At 48.5% G+C, this 20,141-nt stretch overlaps 1 protein-coding gene and 1 long non-coding RNA gene across 2 annotated transcripts in view; one reads left to right on the top strand and one right to left on the bottom strand.

Moving 5' to 3' along the window:
- Positions 1-20,141, bottom strand: part of Dscaml1 (DS cell adhesion molecule like 1) — a 331,942-nt gene that overhangs the window by 244,012 nt on the left and 67,789 nt on the right. The gene's annotated exons all lie outside the window — the stretch shown is intronic.
- LOC146894471 (uncharacterized) lies at positions 12,255-13,283 on the top strand. Its single transcript, XR_015001504.2, has 3 exons — positions 12,255-12,391; positions 12,829-12,927; positions 13,146-13,283. It is a non-coding gene; the product is annotated as an uncharacterized LOC146894471 (long non-coding RNA).

The following is a 20,141-nucleotide window of genomic DNA, read 5'->3' as shown; positions in this document are numbered from 1 at the left end:
GCAGGATCTAAAAATAGTGAGCTCTTGCCTTCGACTGGCGATGTATGATTTTCTCCCCGCAGATTCACCTTTCTAATTTTATTTTGCTTAGGCTGTTATTAAAATGAGTTTGCAATCTCAGAAGTTTGATGGCTCTAGAAGATGGGGGAGGGCACCCAGTGGCAAAGAACTCCAATCCGGGAGTACCCATGTACCTTGGACAGCCTTAATGGAAAATCAGTGGGCTCCAGGCATGAGTCCTGTTTCCCATTTAAGATAATGTCACCTCTCCACCTGCCTTTGTTAGGAAGAAGATGCTTTCTGCTTCCAAGCAATGTAGAGTTGTTTTTTTCCTCCTGCTAAAAATCCCTCTTCTTAAAGACCAGCATTTGAATCCCAGAATGCACATGAAGATGGCACCCTCTGGAACCCCAGGGCTCCTATGGCTAGAAGGAAGGCAAAGACAGAAGAGGCCCTGAAACTCAAAGCTGGAGGGCCAGCTAGCCTCGCTGAGCAACAAAGAGATACTGTCTCTATCCAGGGGGAGCACAAGGACCATCCCCTGAGGTTGTCCTCTGACTACGACACACACAGTACACAGACACACAAAAACAGTTATCCTCACTCCACCACCCCGTCGAGTGACTTGCCCTCAACACCTGCCGATGAATTGAGTAGGCAGAGTGACTTCTGAACTCTCAGGAATGGTTGGAAGGCTACAGGTGTCCCAGCCCAGTGAGCTTTATTTCAGGGACACCACAGAGAAGGAAAGAAACTCTTCTTTCTCCTACTGACCCAGACCCGTATGTCTGGACATCCAACTGACTTGATAGAAATCCTCCCAGCCATCAGGTTTCTAGCTCCCTCCCAATGTGCATGTTTTGTCTCTGCTAGTGGGAACGTTTCCCTAGTTCGCTTTTGTATATTGTTTGTCTGGGGTTTTGGTTGGTTGATTGGTTCCATGGTTTCAAACCAGCCTCTTCTATTTTATGCAAAGGGAAACAAGAGCCTGGGGGCAGCTGGAGGCCACAGTGTGGCTCACTGCTAGTTTGCCCAAGTCTCCCAACTGGCTGACTCCCACAGAGGAAGGCAGCCAGAGCAGTGTTTAGTCTGGCTAGTCCCGCAGGATTAAGCACTGAGACAGAAGAGGTGTCAACGGGAAGGCCCTCTGTATGTGAATTCTTTTATCACATGCATCCTGGGTCACACTGACCTTTCCCGGGGCACTGCAAGCCAGGAGAGTAGAAGCTACTCAGCGTGGAAGCAGATGCTGCTGTGTCCGACCTACAGGTGTACACCAGGGAGAAAGAAGGAGGCACAACGTCTAGTTCCTCTTCTGCTGTTGATAACTTGGGCATGCCCCTTAATGCATTCTTCTCTGAGCTTAGCCAGTTATCAACACTATTCTGGGGCCTTTATTTTAAAGTGAAGGTTCCTGGAGTCTTTACAGAACTACTGATCTTGGACAGCCACACAATATATAACTCATCACTGATCACACATTAACGGCCCCAATATTTAGACCTTTGTTCATTTCTCTATGAAAAGATGGGGTTGAACCAGGTGTGGTAGTACCTGTAACCCCAGTACTTGAGAGGCAGAGGTAGATGGAGCTCTGTAACTTCAAGGCCAGCCTGGTCTACACCTCTAGTTTCAGGACTGCCAGGGCTACACCGTGAGATTCTATCTCTAAAAACATGGGGTACGGGTAGACCTTCTGAGGCAATATCACATGACCAGTATTGTAGGGCTGAAATTTGATGTGTCTACAATCAATGTACACAGGAAATAAAAACATCAAAATGGAGCCCAGGCTCACATGAACAAGTAAACTCTTGTCCCATTACACCCTGAGATACAGCCTTGCTCGCCTTGCCTGAGATGCTAGAGGTAACTGTGTGAATTTTAAGCTATCTAAGAAGTCAGTACTTTGTTGGAGGCCATGCTCAAGTCCCCCATAGGAACACCTTGGCCCAGAGGGTTGTGGCTGTAAAGTAGACACAAGTGAAATGCACTATTTAGGATCAATCCGTACCAGTCAAGGCAACAAAATAAATATGACTTTGTGGAAGGTCAAAAAAATGGTGGCAACAAAAGAAAGAAGCTTTGGGTTTGCATAAAGTATAAATATGGACAAAATGAATGGTCTGTGAGGGCCTTCGGCAAGCTCTTCCCTCTGCTCCTCCATCTCCTCTCTGGAGGGGTTTGTGGGGGAGATATGCAGGACTCCCTAAGGGATCCACCTAATCTACATTAAGGCCCAAGTGCCATTTAGCTCAAGGCAGGACATCTGTCTGGAGCTGGGCAGACCAGATATCCTCCAAAGCAGTATCCTAAGGTCTATGTTCCTGTCTTAGGGACGTGAGCATCTTCTCCAGCCATACGAGGTTCAAGCAGAGAATGGACACTGAGTACAGCCATAGCAAAGAGTGAAACAAGAACATTACAGCATTCATGAGGAGAGGTTATTCACACCTCAGAATAGATCCATGTCTTCAGTATCACTTCCTGTGCCCCACACATCATAGTGTATCCTCTGGTCTTCTTTAGTGAATATCAAGGAGACTAGGGTTGGGAAGAACTTAAACCTATGTAGCTTAACCTTTTTTTGTTTGCTTGCTTTATTTTTGTTTTTTGTTTTTCGAGACAGAGTTTCTCTGTGTAACAGTCCTGGCTGCTGTTCTGGAATTCACTTTGTAGACCAGCTTTGAACTCACTGAGATCCGCCTGTCTCTGCCTCTCAAGTGCTGGAATTAAAGGCGTGTGCCACCACCACCTGGCTATGTAGCTTAACCTTAACATCCAAAGCTGTGACTCTGCACCATAACCCAGTCTGCATATCTGCTGGGACCTGGAAGTGACCCATTCTTTCTAAAGGGGTCAAATACATCTTCGTGTAGCTTTGCTGTAAAGTGTTCCCTGACACAGAGTCTGAGGCTATCTCAGGCAACTAAGGCATTCCTGCTCTTCCCCAAATTAAATGCTGTTGGGCTTTGGGTAAGTTTCTGAGCCTCGGTTTTCTTTCTTACAAAGTGGGAAGAATAATGCCCAACTCAAAGGATTGCAGGGCAACTCATATGAAGCAGTAACTATACAGTAGTTGGCACATGGTGAGCTCTCAAGAACCTTTGGGTATTTTTATTTCCAGAAGGGACAGCTCTACCCTGAGATAGATCTGTGACATGGGTGGTGAGTCCATGATGGAGCTGGGGCAGTGCACACAAGGGGACAGAGTAAGCCTGGTGCCTCAGGTACTCAAGCTGCTATCTGGGCATCAGGAGAGAAGGTAGGAGAAGACTCCCAAGCATCCCTGTGTACCCCCTGCCAATCTCTCTCTCTCCCCTCTCACCCTGTGGAGTGGAGTCAGGCACAATAGACATGAGTGGCAATCTCATGTCCTTCCAAGTTCATCCAAGGTGGGGTGGCCCTATTTCAGAATCCGGAGCCTGCCCCTCCTGGAAGAGTCAGATTCTGGCTTGCGCAAGACATCTTAACTCTCTGAATTCCGGTTTCCTAATCTGTGAATGAGGGATATGAGGAATATCCACTCGAAGGACTTTTTATTCCGGGATAAAATGAAGTATAGCAATAGACTTGTGCCAAGCGTGGTCTATTACTCCAGAACGTAGGGTGTAACCTAATCGCCACTAGCTGCCGTGAGACAAGCAGTAACTGTTCCAGCCTGTTACAACAAAATACCATAGGCTGAGTGGCTAACAGCAGAAATGAATTTCCTCACAGATGTGGAGGCTGTAGTTTAAGATTCAGGGGCCAGCAGATTAGGTTTCTGATGGCTTACCGACAGCTGACTTACTGCTGAATCCTCCCAGGGAGCAGCAGAAGCACCCACTTCAGTGCCCATACACAGCTATCTTCCTCTCAGGACACTGACCTTCAGAGAAGGGCCCCACCCTCACTTCACTTTACTATGCTACAGGCCCCAACTCCAAACAGGAAGCACACAGGAACTAGGACTTTAATACATGAATTGGGGAAGTGGGTGGGATATGGGGACACAAACCTGTGGTTCAAAACAATAACCAGAAAGGGTTTTGGTAGTGATGGTTCAATTCAGTAAGGCTCACAGAAAGGTTGTTGGTTATGTGACGATTTCCCCATCTGCCTCAGACTCTACTTTGCTTTGTTCCTGCCTCTGGGTATGTGTTCATCGGAAGTGAGCCCATAAAGTACCTTCTCCAGACAACAGAAAAGTCTCCGGATTCATTGTTCTCAACAGAAAGATGAGACCCTAGGGAGATGGGCCAGGTCCAGGACCTTGAGGACACCAGTGACCTCTGGCTGTGGCAGAAGACAGATCTAGACAGAAGGAGTAGAGCTGGCTCAGAGTCCCTTCTTGTGATGGGCCTCCAGGGCACACACAAAACAAATCCCCAGGCTTGACTAAGCCCCCGGCATAGAGCTTCTCTTAGTTCAAGGACAGCTAGCCGTTCTGTCTGTAATGCACAGTCTGAGTGGTTTTGCCCAACCAAAGGATTGCAGTTCAGATGGCTCGGGGGATTTTATTTTACTTTTCTCCCACCAATACCACCTCATTTATTTCATAAATATTTCATCCCCGAGATTTGACTTAAGATCATCCCCAAGGTGTCCATGATAACTATGGACATGAGAACTCTACGCTGAGATTTCATAATATTAACTGAAGTGTAAACTGGGAACACTGGTTACAGTAAACGACATCTCTCACTTCTCAGCAGCTCTCAAAATCATATTCGAACACACTCTTTTTTCAGAATAATTTTAGCTCCAAACCTGTCTTTAGACACCAGGCAGCCTTCCTCTCTTGGGCAGAGCTGTCCCCAAGGTGTGGCATTCTGGCTGTGGGCACTGGAGGGATCTGACTTATAACCGGGGTGAAGCCCCTCCCCCTTTTATCAGTCCTCATAGGTGTCTAGCCGGATAATTGGTAGCTACAGCAGGGGGAGGCAGACTACTGGTTGTGAACCTAGCCCTGCCACTTACAATCTATTTTTGCATAAAAAAATGCCTCAGGACTCAGTTTCCCTAGTTGTAGCATAGGAATGGTTGCGATGCTTAACAGGTGGGTTTTTTATGTTATTAAATGAGCATCGTACAGTACTTAGAGAAATGTCCATCCATGATCAGAGCTTAGTAAGACAGCTGTTAGGTAGATGTGCTGAGTACAGTTCCTGACTAGAGAGGTTACTACCATGGATAACATCTGAGTTGCAGAATAGCCTGCTTGGCCATCTGATTGGGGAAAAAAATGGACGCACTTCAAGAGTGCCACGGCCTAAGCCACACACTAGCTGCTACCAATGCCAGTCAAATTAGGTCCCTTCCAGGTCATATAGCTGTACCAAGTGAAGGTTGTTCCCTTCTATGCTTATACTTGTTCCCAAATGGGCAGATTCTTGGAAAATCATGACCAGTGGATTAAGTTCATGGCTCCCATCTTTGCTAGAGAAAACCAAGACAACAGAATATATGGCTGAATGACTCCCAGGAACCTTACAGGGTGACATTCTGGGTCAGACCTTCCCCTTTATACATGGAGACCATGGTTATGACTGTTGCTTTACAGGGCAAGCTGAGCTTGGCCAAGGACAAACAGACAACAAACCCTGAGGTTGAAAATAATAGTTGTTCAGTTTTGCCCATTATTCATTATTTTTTTCTGGCGGGGGTTAACATACAAGACCCCCACCCTTCTGGGCTGGGAAGTAGCTTAGTCAGTAGTGTTTGTCTTGCAAGCATGAGGACCTGAGTTAGTTTCCCAGAACTCAACCCAGGTGTGGGACTTTGATCTCAGTGCTGTGGAGATGGAGACAGGCAGACCCCTGAGATTACAGCAGCCAGCCTACCAAGGAAATTCCACGTTTGTGAGAGACCACCTCAAAGAAATGTGAATGATGCTCAATTAATAAGACAGGATGTCCTTTGGCTGACACACACACACACACACACACACACGAACACACACACACACGAACACACACATACACGCGAACACACACACACACACACATATGAAGCTCACACACACCTGTATGTACTCACATGGACACGCAGACACATGCACATGCTCTCATGCACACCAAATGTGCTTACTAATTACTGGCATTTTACAGACAAAAAAAAATGGGAGGGAGGAGTAGCTTGCTCACATCCTACAATGGGGGCTGTTATGGCGGCTTACTGAAATCACTCAGGGTTGTATGGAATATTCTGGTTTAGGCAGAGCCCTGTCACCATCCCATTCTTCTCATGTCAGTTGCTGCCAAGGCCACACTTAAGTCTGCGCCCCTCTGCCCATCAGTGCCTGGCACAGACGACTCCAGGGACGCACTTTGGCCTGCTGGCACGTCTTCATCCAGACATCTGCAATTCTGGGCTCAAGAAAGTCGGTTCCACATCTTCTTTTAATATGTCTTTTCCTTTTAATTTTGTTCCCATCACCTTAGTAATTGTGTCTCCGGATCATTTAATTCCACAATTAAGCCACTTCTGCTTACGACTGGCCTATCACTGGCTAGGATTAAGATTTGCATCCAATCAGAGGGTTTTCCCCCATTTCCCCCAGCTTTTTATTCCCAAACTGAATTTGCATCACAAAAAAATTAAACAAAAGCAGCTTTCTGAATCTCCACTCATTGCTCCCATTACATGTGTTAACATCATTATCCTCAGCTGAAGACAGAACCAGCATCAAATGTCTCAGCGCGTTTGTGGGCCTCTTGCTATATTAGTTTAGAAAATTGCTTTAATGCATATGCTTTTAGAGGTTTAAAATCTACTGTGGCAGTGTGAGCTATATAATGCTGTACATTTTTTAATCTAATGGAGCATTTATTTTATTTTATTAAAAAAATCACATTGCACTGAAATAAAAATGCATGCCTCTGGTAAGAAAGGCTAAAATGCAAGTAGGGGAAATGCAGAATCTGCTTCTGACTGGCAGGTCCTTTCCACTTCTTTCTTTTCCTCCCTGAAGGAGAAATTGCTCCTCTGGAAACCAGAACCTGGAGGCTCTAAATGGGACTAAGGCCCTGGGCATTGTTGGGTGCAGACAAGCTTGGGGGTTGGGGAGCACTTGGGGGCACTGTGTTCCCCTATTGACACAGGGATGGAGAAGGGCCCGGAATCATTTGGGGTTGTAAGCGGAAGACAAACCTTGTTATTCATGAACACGATGAAGCACAGGGTCAGGGCAATTACCAAGTTTCTATATTCATAGAAACCCAGTTTCCCTGGAGAGAAAGGCTCGGGTGGAAAATACAAGAAGTGATGGTTTCTTATGGAAATAAGAATTTTGGGTGATTGCATAGGAGCTGCTCTTTTTCTGCTTCTGTGCATTAATGACAGGAAATGGCATCGTGTTAGGTTCTCATTTATAATTATTGTTATTTTTGTCAACGACGCCATCAAACGTGCACACACTCCAGCACCATCTCCGCGGCTGTTGTAGGGATTCCACTCGTCCTGCTCGCCCAGAATGACAAGGCGACCTGCTCCATCACGCCAGATCACTCTGCTCAGAGAGCCCGGGAGAGCAGAGCCAGAAAGCATGAGGCGTCAGAGGACTCCTTGGTCCTCTCCTTCCTCTTTACTCACCCTTCTCTCATTCTTGACTCCCTCTCCTGGGCTGAGTAAATACCTTTCTCATCTGTAGGGTGAAGTGGCTAAGGCATGAAGAGTTTATTGTTTTCTCTACCCCACATCCCTTCTACAGACCAGGATTCACATAAACATGAAAAATTAAATATCCTTAAAGGGGGAGCCATGCAATAAAGCTACCTGCCTTAGCTTCCCAATGGGTTCTGACCCTTCCGTTCTTGTTGCCTCCTTTCAATCCTGTCTCTCACCACTCCACCCAGTGCCCAAGATGGACATCCCCCTGCATTTTCCCTCCCCATATCATTTCTACCTTCATCCCATGGATGACCAGCATCTCCCAGGAAGGCTAGAGAGTGGACTCCAGCCCTATTCCCAGAGCCATTGAGGCTGATTTATAGTGGTTGGAAAAGAGGTCAGAGCTTGATTGAGCTTAATAGATCCATTAATTACACCAAACAAAACAAACACAGTGAACATAAAAATTTACAGCCTCTGTGAGTGGTTCAGAGGGGCCCCTTGTTGGGCCTTGACAGGGTCCGTGGTGCTCATCCATCTTCACCATGTGTAGACCTATGGTGTGTGGACACAGAGGTGATTGGAAATGGAATGACCCCACTGCCCAGATGTTACTGCTGAAGAGGATCCCTGAAGCCACCCACCAGCTGTTTGTCTGTGTTCTGGCTTCTGAACTCTGCAGAACAATGCACTGTAGTGGTTAGAATGTGGTACCACCCTCCAGACCCTGGCTCTGACTCTTGCTAACTACATGGTGCAGAACATGTCACCCCATCTTGCAGAGTGACCTAGAAGCCACCTAGGTCACTGAACATACCTGGTTTCCCCCAGGAGAAAACCAAGAAAGGCTTGTTTTGTACCATAAAGTGACCAACTGGGATGGGAGCCCTGACCCCCTGACCACAAGTATTCTGTCAAGCCCCATCAGACACGCAGTGTGCTCCAAACCAAGGGAAATCAGGGCCACAGTGAAGTTAGAGTCAAGCATGGGGAGAGAGGAACAGCAGACAGAAACCTTATGCAGTTTTACCTGTCTGTTAAAAACAAGGGCTGGAGAGGTGGCTCGGTGGGTAAGAGCACTTGCTGTGAAAGCAAGAGATCCTGGGTTCAAATCCCCAGACGGGTGTGGAGGCAGAGTCAGAGAGAGAGGTGGAACCTGGGCACTCACTAGCCAATCAGTCTATCTATGTGAAATAGTGAGCTTTAGGTTCAGTAAGAGACCCTGTCTCAAGCGGTAAGGTGGAGAGCGAGAGACAAAGATTCCTGATGCCATTCTCTGACGTCCACACGCACATGTCCTCCTACCCTCACCCCTCACAAAACGAAACAAAGCCAAAAAAAATTCCCAAAACATAAACAAATTAATTGTGTTTGTTTTGTTTTAAGAAATTTTAAGTTGAGCTGTCCATGTGGGTTCTCTCTCCTCCAGACTTTCCTCTAAGTTTTTTCCTCTCTGCCTGTGATGCCCTCCTTTCCTGCTCCCTTGACCAACCCTGTCTGAAGGTTCAGTCAACTCTTGTTTGTTCACTAGCTTTCCTTACCACTACCAAGATCTCCCAGGAAAAGCAGGCCATCCTGGCTTCTTGGCCTACCCTCAGCACCTGACATAGTTTGGTTTTGGCTTAGAAGATAACATTACCCGTTGTGACTTTGTTGTTTGGTCATTTATTCTCCTTTCCTCCCCCTGTCTCTCCCTCTCTCCATCCCTCCCTCCCTTCCTTCTCTCTTTCTTTCTCCCTCCTTCCCCCATTTCCCCCTCTCCCTCCAGGGTTTCATATAGCTGAAATGGGGATTGGAACTCCTGCCCTCCTGTTTCTACTTCCCTCCGAAGTGCTGGGATCACAGGCATGGACCACCACACCTGATCGTTGGTCATTCTCTTGAGCAAGACATGCACTAACCACTTGTCACACAGGACCCCAGGGTTATGGTAAAGGCCTCATCCACGACCATCCTTCTTGCCCTCATGGAGTTTGTGATCAGATGTTAATTTTATCATACGTCTTTCTGAACACTCTTCTCATCCAAAAGCTAAGGAGAAATAGTCCATCTGCAAACTGGGATGAGAAAGCAGAGGTCAGGATACCTTAGAGAGACAGGGGCTGTCTGCTGTGCTTCCAGGGCAGCAAGCAAAGGGAGTCTCAGACCCTGGGACCAGAGCAGAGGCAGGAGGGATGTTTCTGCCCAGAACTTACCCACAGGGCTGCACAAGCCCGGGGGCATGCTAAGAGATCCACTCAGAGCGGGCTTAACCACATATCAACCCCTGTCCCCCCAGTCCATTATTCCATCCTCAGATATCAATTCCTGGTCAGTCACTCGGCCCACAAGACCCTGAAAATAGATTGAAATTATTGCTTTATTTCCCATCTCGCTCAGGGTGTTGATTTATACTGCCCCAACAATCAAGCCTTTATCTCAGTCACCCAGCAGCATTAGCAGCAATTTATCATGTTTTACTTCCTCCTTTTGCTACCCGCTGCTGATGCCTGGTGGCGGTGTCCTTCTCAGAGAGCTACAGCCACAAACAGGCATGAACAATAATGGGAGCAAAGGCCAGAATATGTCCTGACAGCCTGGAGCCAGGGGGCAGGGTGATGCTTAACCCAGAGATGTTCTTGTCTTATTGTCACTGGGGGAAAGATCTGCCTCTGGAGAGGGGAGGTGGTCTGGTCCACTGTGTTATTAACCAATCACATAACCTGGAGAGAATCACCACCCCTCTCCCGGCCCTCATGTTTTTACCTTTGACTGTTTCTGACCACGAGTTGTTGGGAGGTCTGGAGGACACCGTGAAGACAGATTATGTGTCTGTCCCCATAAAAAAGCTTCAAGGTATGTTCTGTGGGTGTGTGGTCTAGTCAACTCTTCCCTCATCCCCTTGGCTCTCATTGAAACTGGCTGTGACCATGTCACGGCCAGGAACTTTCTGAAAGGAGCATGCTCGCCTTCCACACACGTCAGAACAGGCACACACACCTGTTGAGAGGGAGGGCCGCATAAAGCGCCAATCCCATGTGAGGTGTGATGTAGGGGTCCAGGTCCTGTCAACTGCCTGCTTGGGAGCTGTGGGTTACATGAATGAACTAAATGGTTGGGGTTAAAATTAACCAAAACCAGAGAAGAAGAATAGTTCATTCCACATTAAAATTAAATGAAATACTTATTTTGGGATCTACCGAAAAGCTTTTTGTTTGTTTGTTGTCTTGTTTTGTTTTTACACAGGAACCTGACTTGTCCGTGTGTTGTCACAGTACCTGGTGCTGGCACCACAGTGGTCAGGACTGAGCCTTTACATCTAGTGTATTTTCTTTCTGGTCTTTTCCAGAAAAAGCCTGGCTATCCTTGGACCCATGATTGGTGATGCCAGGCCATTGGTGCTTTCCTTTTAGTCTGGCAGGGCTTTCTAGACACACAGAGAAAGACCAGGCCTTCTAAGGGCTTTATCAGCTAAAGCAATTGTGGTGAGGGACAGCTGGCTCATGGGTTAAGGCACTTGTCAGGTGACCTGAGTTTGGGAAGCAGAGTCCGCATAAAAGTGGAAGGAGTGAACCACCTCCACAAAGTCATCCTCTGATCTACATATTCAACCCCCACCTTCACACACACACAGGCGCGCGCACACACACACACACACATGCACGTGTGCACATGCACACATATACTTTTTAAAAATAAAAAACAAAAAGAAAGAAAGAAAAAAAGAAAAGAAAGAAAGGGAGAGCTAGGGTTTGAGGCAGCCCTGAGCTACCATGCCTGGGACCACTTGTCCTTGCTGCTCCTGCCCTGTGCTTGCAGCCTCTTAGCTTTGCTCCCGCTCTGCCCATTCGTTCCATCCTGCACCTACACTCATGGTCCACCAGTCCCACCCTGCAAGGACCACCCCCTTCCAGAAACCTTGCCTCTCCCACCCAGAGAGTGCCGTCCCCTCGGCGGCCCCTCCACACTTCATCAGAGTCTCTCATATCACGCATCCTCTGCTCCATGGGGACAACAAATTGGTTTCATCTCAGGCTTGTTCCAATTGACTGGAGGTGGTTTCCTGGCTTGATAAGGAGTATGAGGTTGTTTGGGGGGGGGGGGAATCAAAAGGACAGCTGCTGTGGGCATGGGAGGGGAGAGCCCATGCTGGCATTTTTTTCTGCCCTACTCTAGTATGTAGTCACTGGACGCTTCTAAAGACAGGGGTCTGTCTCTCCAGTCCCTATGACACCCCGCACAGGTCAGTGTCCAGTGTTTGGGTATAGAACTGGCCTCAGGGAACATTCAGCATCACTGATAGGGGATGGCCCTCAAATATACCCATGTGGCTAGACCAGGCACTGGGAGGGGTTGGGAGAGCCCCGAATCAGCCCTATTCTCAGACCCAGACTGGGAAGAAGAGCTGAGCAACTTCCGGGTGGAATCGTTGGCATTTACATAGCAAACAATACCCAGGTGTGGCAGTATGTCAACAAGCCCTGGCTCAGCAGCTCCCAAGTCTCCACATACTTGAAATGTTTGCCACATGCCAGGCATTAATATTTTAACAGCTGCGCGCTCGTGGCAGGCGGAGCAGTGTCCGGAACACAGCGTAAAAATTGAGTGATAATAGCCTGCCTGTACGCGAGGTCAGTGGGGCACTGGCGCGCCTGCTCTTCTGCGGCAGCCGGCAGCCGGCAGGCAGCCGGTGCCCTCTCCTTCCAGTCAGCCCCAGAGCTACTGGGGGTGAGGGCGGGGGAGGGGGAGAGTGAGACACCACAGCTTGGGCAGGAAGGGCTCCTGGCCTTCACGCCCCAGTTGGCTCTCAGGACCCTGGGTGAGTCGCCACACTGGGGTGGGGACATTGAAGTGTGCGCATAGGACCACAGGTTCAGTTCCTGCATAACCTAGTAAGTTCTTGCCTTTGGGGATTTAAAATCTAGCAAGGGTTGTCTTGGGGTAGGGGTGAAAAGAAAAGTTTCCTCACTGGCAGAATGAATCAAGGGATAGAACAGGGCCCAAATTCCCAACAACCCTCGAGACAGGAAATATATGGATTAGGAGAAGGTGTGTGACCCTATTAAATATGACTCAGACACAAACAAGGTGAATACTCATAGTAGGGGACCTATAAAAAGTTCTCTCCAGTTAGAAAGCCCCAGAAGTCACCTGTTCCTGAGAGCTTGGCCTGCATCTTTGCCCACAATGCAGTATGGGGACTGCAATTATCCCCTGCTAACAACCAGTGTTTAACGAGCACATACTGTGTTCTAGGTCTGTGACGGGCCAGACAAAAAGTGTCTTCAGCTTTGTAGGCCATACCCCACACTGTAGCTGGAGCCAGAGAACAGCACAGATCATACTTGCTGAGAGGTGAGTGACTGGACTTGGATTAAACTTTATGTATGAGAAAATGGAGTATGGTTTGACTGCACATCCCCCAAAAGCCCATGTATTAAAGGCTGGGTACTCAGCAAGGCATTGGTGTAAGATCTTTAAGGGGTGGGGCCTGGTGGGAGGTTTCAGATCACTGGGAATGTGCCCTTCAAGGGGACTATAGGACATTGGTCTCTTCATCATTATTCCCTTAGTGACTGCAAGATGACTTGTTTTATTCTGTCACAAGCTTTCACCAAGATGCACCAGCTTGCTACAGTCCCAAAGGAAAGAGGCTGATTGACGGTGGACTGAGCTATGAGCCAAAATAAACTTTCTCTCTTTTTATTATCTTTTATTTTTTAATGTATGTGTGTGTGTGTGTGTGTGTGTGTGTGTGTGTGTGTAGGCTAGAGGCTGATGTTGGAGGTTTTCCTCAATAGTTCTCCATTTAAAATAAATAAATAAATAAATGTACTATGTATGTATGCATATGAGTATTCTACTGCATGTGTGTACGTGCATCATGTGCGCAGAACCTGAGGAGGCCAAAAGCAGGAGTCAGATTCCCTAGACCTGGAGCTGCCGTGTGGGTGCTGTAACTCAAATCTGAGTCCCCGGAAGAGCAGCAAGTGCTCTTAACTGTCGGGCCTTCTCTCTAGGTTCAGTGAGACAGAGTCGCTCACTGAAGCTGGAGCTCGCTGATTTGTCTAGACTGTGGAAGCCTTGAGTCCCAGGGATCCCCCTATATTCACCTCCCTCGGCACTGGGCTAGCTGGAGCTTACCGTTGTGCCAGGCTCTTTACGTGAGTGCTGGGAATCTAAACTGAAGTCTCCATACTTGTGAGACAAGCACGCCACTAGGGAGCCCTCTCTCTAGCAGCTCAACCTTTCCTGTTTTTAAGGCAGTCATCTCAGGTATTTTGTCATGGTAACAGGAGCTGACCAGCGCACAGGTGGGGGCAATAACCTGCTGACCTGTCACAGTAACAGGAGCTGGCCAGCACACAGGTGGGGAGCAGTAGCCCTTGCTGACCTGTCACAATAATAGGAAGCTGGCCAGTGCACAGGTGGGGGCAATAGCCTGCTGACCTGTGTTCCTGGTGGTGTTCTGATAGCTCTAGTCTATATAGATCATCTAACTTAGCCCCAGTTATCAACCCAGGCCAGGGGACAAATTTTGTACTTCTTTTTAGCAATAAAGAATCTCAAGATTGGGGTTCAGTACCTTATTCCAGATCATGGGTTTAATATGCAATACACAATATAGCTAGAATTTGAACTCCTGTAAGACTCTCGTGATGAATCATATATATCCATAAATCATATACATGTCATATGTATAAGATATGTAGTATAGATACATATATGAGCAACAGGTGACAACTGTTGAGGGCTTGCTAGGTATCTGATACTGTTCTGCAAGCTTTGTTTACAATCACATTACTCCGACTGGTGTATGGGTGATGAAGCTAAGCCCAGAGCGATGAAAGCATTTGCCTTGGAGCACACAGCTCAGCCGAGGTAGAAGAGTTCCGATTCAGGGTAGTACTTCCAGCCCCGTGTCTTAACTGATTGCCTAACTTGCAGGACATCAGAGCTAGGTCAGGAGCTCAGGCTCTCCCATGCCCTCACCGCTGAGGAATCCAAGCTCCCTGGCCCATGCGGCCCATGACGCTTGAGTTCCCAGCAGTCCCTTCAAAAGCTCCCAGAAAGAAGGGCCTCCCCCTTTGCAGCCTTCTAACCTTAAACATTTGTGGGGCTTCAGAGACAGCCAGGACTTGAAACGCAGACGTCAAAGTCCTGCATCTGCAGCCCCAAAGCCCCAGGGACTGCCCCATCAGGTCTCCATCAATTTATCCCTCTGAGTCTGCCCTTGTGAGTCAGTGTGACCCGCCCAGCGCTGGAGCTGCCGGCCGAGTTCCTGTAGTGCTTGCCACTCACAGTGACACCAGACATCCAGGTACTGAGCAGATAGCAATTTTCCTCTTTACTTATTGGTGCAAGACGAGTCAGCGAGCCTGACAGGGCCCCAAACAAGCTGTCAGGAACTTCTAATTAGGGCTGAGCGGTTTAGAGAGTGCGCACGCCCTTCCAGCCTTGGAATTAGCAGGACAAAGTACCCAGATGGAGGCGGGCTGGAAGCAAAGTCTGCCTGCGTTGCTAAGGATGTGTGTGTGGGGGGGGGACCAGGTCTGAAGCAAGAGTGATCTTGCTCCCCCAGGACAAAACGGGCTCTGTTGGCCTGCTGGCCTTTTCTCCCAAGCATTCAGAAATGCTTGAATGAGGAAGAGATGTGGGGCCAGATGCTGCACACCTGCAAGGTTCACCTTTGCTCTTCTCACTTCTCCGAGTGAGCGTTGAGAGGTAGCAGGAAGGTGTTATGCCTTCGATTTGAATGAGATCAATGAAGCTTAATCCCTGGCTCCAATTCCCATTTCCTCACCTGTAATGTGTCAAAGTGGCGAACAGCGGGTAGAACCAAAGTGGCACTTCCCTCAAATGGAGGCCTGAGAAGACACTGGAGTCTGTCCTTAGGACTTTGAGGAGTCCTGCCGAATGCCAAGTCCAATGTCCCGCACAAGTTAGCCCTTAGGACGTAGATGCCAACTTTGTTGCTGAGGGTTTTTTTTTTCCCCCCCAAAGGGCAGAGCCTTTGTCACCAAAAAAACTTTCAAAGGAAAAGCTGACCGGTTCCCACATCAAGAGTCTCATTATTTATCCTTAACATCTACCTAAGTTGTAGGAGTCAGAACATACATTGTACAAATGAGGAAATGGAAACTCGAAAAGGCAGAGTTGGACCTAACAAGTAGCAGGTTCTGGATTTAGATGCTTCTGGTAATAGTCTTGGGCAAAGCAAGTGTGCGCGAGTTCTTCCCACAATTATTCATAACGGGCGTGTTCTCAAGGGTTCCCTTTCACACCGGGCTAAGGTGTGCTCCAATCACTGCTTGTCTGTCCTGAGTCTTCCCTTTGGGGACTCATGGCAAATCTAGTTCTGTTTTGATGCTTGGCTTCCAGAAGTCAGGGATCATCCTTTCCTCTCCCCCTACCTGGGTCAGTCATCTCAGCAGGGGAGGGAACTCAGGTCCTCTGAGACAGCAGCCAGCACTCTTGGCAGCCAGCCTCTCTCCAGGCCCTGGCTATCCACACGGCATTCATTATCCCTTACTGCTTCAGGTCCCTCACATAGTCTCCACCTACATGAAAGTCTCCGCTAGCATCTTGGAAAGAATGCTTCCTCCCTCCGGTGCAACTCCACGCACCAGGCTCGCAACTGGAAAGTCCTTGGGAGTCTGAAGCAAAAGGGTCTCTGAGAATTCAAGGCCAGCCTAGACTACAATCACACCCATCCCTCCAGAGTAACTCAGTACCTCAGATCTCCCCCTTGTCTACCAATGTGGCTGAGATACCCATCCTAAATCCAGAACATTCTTTTGACTCACTTGTATTTCATACAGTTTTGTTGGTCTCCAGGAAGCCTCTCCTGCTTTCTGGCCGTTACCTCTTTCTTCCCTTTGTGTCCAAAATGACCTGTGCCATGGTCACTAGAAGCTGGCCTGGGCCTGAGGTTAGCTCAGCCAGGGGTCATTCACCTCTTTCCCTCAGGTTTCCCCTTTGAGGAACCAAACCCCATTTGCCTTGCTCCCCACTTAGAGCCCTCTCTCCAGTTTGGGACAGTGTCCCAGAGGGTGAGCAACTGCAATTGCCTATTGTCCTCTATCACCCTGGAAGGGAGGAAGGTGAGCGGAAGGAGGGAGTGGGCAGGGCAGAAGACACAGCTATTGGGCAGAAGGGAATGAATTCTTTGTACCTGGCTTTGCTCTCAGACGGAGAGAGGACCCAACAAGGGTCCTTGACAGCCTTCCTTTACTTCCCGTCAGCACCAGAAGCCACAACTTCTTCCTCATGCTGTTAATCCTAGCACTTGGGAAACTGAGGTAGGAGGACTGCCCCGAGTTCAAGTCCAGCCTCTTCTACAGAGTAAGGTCTTGCGCCCCCACCCCCCGCAGCTCAAGAGCACCCAACAAAACAAAGCAAAAACACCAAAAGCCCCCTTTAATGACACATCATTCTCCCCCTGGTGTCGACTTACCTGGAATTTAGCCTTCTTGACCCTTGCCTTCCAGAAAGCAATAAACGGACCCCAGTGTCTCCTTTCAGTCTACTGAGAACAGAATGTCCTGGGGCACTGGGACAGTAGGACAAGTTCCCTGGCCGGCCACGTCTAGTTATCTCCAAGTAGCTATGAAATCCCTGCAGGAAGCAGGGAGAGGGGCCCTGAGCCTGAGAAAGGACACACCAGGGAACCAACCCAACTGGAAGTGGAGGCAGGGCTGCTGGAGGAGCCGTTGGGAGGCAGGAGCTAACATGCCACCTGTCCTCAGGACGGGTGAGAGCCCCCCTTCTAGGCCGCCTGCTACTCTTTATTCATTAAAATGCTCAGATGCTGACTAACTTTATTTGCTCAATATTTATTTCGCCAGCCTTGAAGCAGGAACAAGAGGCAGCGTGATTGAAAGGTTGTCTGGTTTCATTGTGGTTCCTGTAAGTAATTCTCCAGCCTCGGTGGAAATGGTGTTTTATAACTTGCCAGAGCAGATCTCCCTTAGTGAGCTGGAATAGATATTCCCGTGTCACCTACACTGTCCTCTCTCCAACACCCAGGCCGCTCCCACCCCCACAGTGCGCTCTCCACACTGGAGCCCTGCTCAGGAGACCAGGAGCCTGACCTGGATGTGTCAGCCAGCAGCCACCCCCTTTCTACCACAGGAACAGTCGAGAATACAGAGACCTGCTCCCACTGCAAAAACCAAGGAACTGAGGCAGACAGGTCAAGGTCACTTTTCTGGGCCTCCCCTAAGAGTTAAGTTTGCCGAGTTGGGTCCAGCGTGGGAGAAGCAAAGGCTAGGGTGCTTTCTGGAACGCATTTAAAAGGGAGGAGAGATGTCCTGCCTCCCTGAGACCTTGGCCCTCTGAGCTGAGAAGCTCCCAGGCAGACAGGACACTGTGCTGGAACCCACACAGTAGGCAGGTTCAGCAGCCCTAGGCTGTGTTCCTTCCAATCTATACCATTAGAGGCAGAGTCTTCTTAGAGGGCACAGCTCTCTGCTCCTGGACTTACTGGGGGCCCACGACGGCCTGTGCTCTCGTCCTTCCCTGGCAGCTCTCCTTTCGCAGTCTAGGCCTCTGGTGGGGACTGGAGAAGCTGTGTCCTGCCCCCACCACTGATCACAGCTCTGATCGGAGCAGGCGCGGCTCCCCCTCTTTACTATTATGACTAAATCAAGTTGGGTGATTTATTTTCCACTTATCTTTCCCGTTTCCGCTCGCTGTCCGATCTGCACTGTTGAACACAGCAGAGTGAAAACATATCACCCATTCCGATCAGCGACTGTGCAGCCGAAAAGCATCCCTACCCCCGGATGTCTTGTGGGCAGAGGGGTCTATGGAAGGAGGGGGGATCCTCCCCCACTGAACCTGGATTCAGAGAGCCCCCAAGCTCTAGCTTAAGGGGTCAGTTGAGCACCAATCAGGGGGTCTTGGGAGGGAATGAAAGAGAGAGCTGTGGACAGGTACCCCACACCCTGGCCTGTCTTCTGCCTCAGCTAGCCCAGGCCTCAGACCCTGTTCCAATAGAGTCTCTGCAGCCTTCCCAGGAGGACCTGGCCCACCATCTACTGGGCCTTTCTTAGCCATTCCTTGGGCCCTACTGAGGTGGCAGGAAAGACAGATTAGTGTTTGACATTCTCCCTCCAGGCTGGACAGCAAGGTGATTGTTCTCTCTGGGAACTGGCCCTCTCAGGATACTGCAGGGGGTAAAGAATATGGCAAAAAACACTGCAAGGAGCTTGGTGTCCTTGAGCCTCAGTTTCCACATCTGCAGAAGGGTTACTGATTTTCATTATTGTAAAAATTAGATGAAGGTTTTGTTTTTGCTTGTTTGTTTTATGTGTGTGGTATGTTTGTGGTGTGTGTATATGTGCGTGTGTATGTGTGTGTGTGTGTGTGTGTGTGTGTGTGTGTGTGTGTGTGTGGTGTGTATGTGGGGTTGGGTGCTTTATGTGAGGAACTTTCTTCTATCAAAGGTGGCTATGCTGCCAAGGGTCAATATTCCATAAATTTCCCCCACCTTGTAAAATTTTTACGCAAATCTTTTATTTGCCCCCACTCTGAAACCTTTAGTTTAAGGAAAGGTCCTGCTGCCTTTCAAGAACTTGACCTGGGTTAGCCGACCCCTTTCTCCTTTCCTTCATTTCCGCCCATTATTGCATCAGATTGTGAGGTCAAATGCTAACCAATGGGATGAAACACACTTCTCACCCTGTTTTAGAACAGAAGAAACCCAAGCCAATGAACTTCCTGCCCCGGTGAGCTTACTAGCCTACTCTGGATCATGGCACACCCTGTTTACAAAAACAAGTTGTTTTGCCAGGTTACTTTCTTCTTCTTCAGGTGTCTCTTTGTGTGACACCAAGAATATTCTTTCCCCAACTTTTAGGAAGTTGTATTTAAACTGGGAGTGGGAATAAAAGAGACATCATCACCCTGTGCCATTTGTTATTGTTAGTCCAAAGGAAATCATTTATTTTCTTTCTTTATTAAATTTTATATTTTGTTTATACAAATGTAAGGCCAGTTGGTCCCTCCCAAATCAAGGTAAAATGGTCCAGGAAATTTTCTCTGCACATTAGTAATATCTTTCCTACTAGAGGGTCCGGAGCAAGGACAACCAGCTCTGTGTCCCTGGGCACCAAAGGTCTTTCAGGGACTGAGAAGATCAAGACCTTAGGTCTGTTCCCACAGAGTCATCTGTTGAAAAAGCCAGTGTTCCTGATAAAGAGATTAAAACTATATTGTAGCTTTGGTATTATTTTTCTGAGACAGGGTCTCTCTTCATAGCCCAGGCTGACATCTAGTTCTCCATTTCCCCGCCTCTGCCTCCCAAGGTCTGAGGTTATAAATGTGCGTCATTGAAGGTCTGATGGCAAGAAAAGAACCCAAGAGCCCCAAAGTGAGAGGGTCAGGCACTGGGGCAGGGGACCTGCTTGAACATCAGTGTCAATGTGGGCTTTGTGGGGATGATAGCCTTAAAGCCTTGAAGTCCAGGTCCCGGGCCAGCAAGAGAGTTGCAAAAGCAGCCCTGTAGGACAGCAGCCAGACTCAGCACAGGACAAAACAGTTGCTATCAGTTGCGCTGCATTCAG

This window comes from Myodes glareolus, chromosome 4 (genome assembly GCF_982192425.1).
Source record: "Myodes glareolus chromosome 4, mMyoGla1.1, whole genome shotgun sequence".
In the NCBI taxonomy this organism is placed as follows: Eukaryota; Metazoa; Chordata; class Mammalia; order Rodentia; family Cricetidae; genus Myodes; species Myodes glareolus.
Note: the sequence above shows the minus strand (reverse complement) of the source record. Positions and strands in the feature narration are given on the sequence as shown.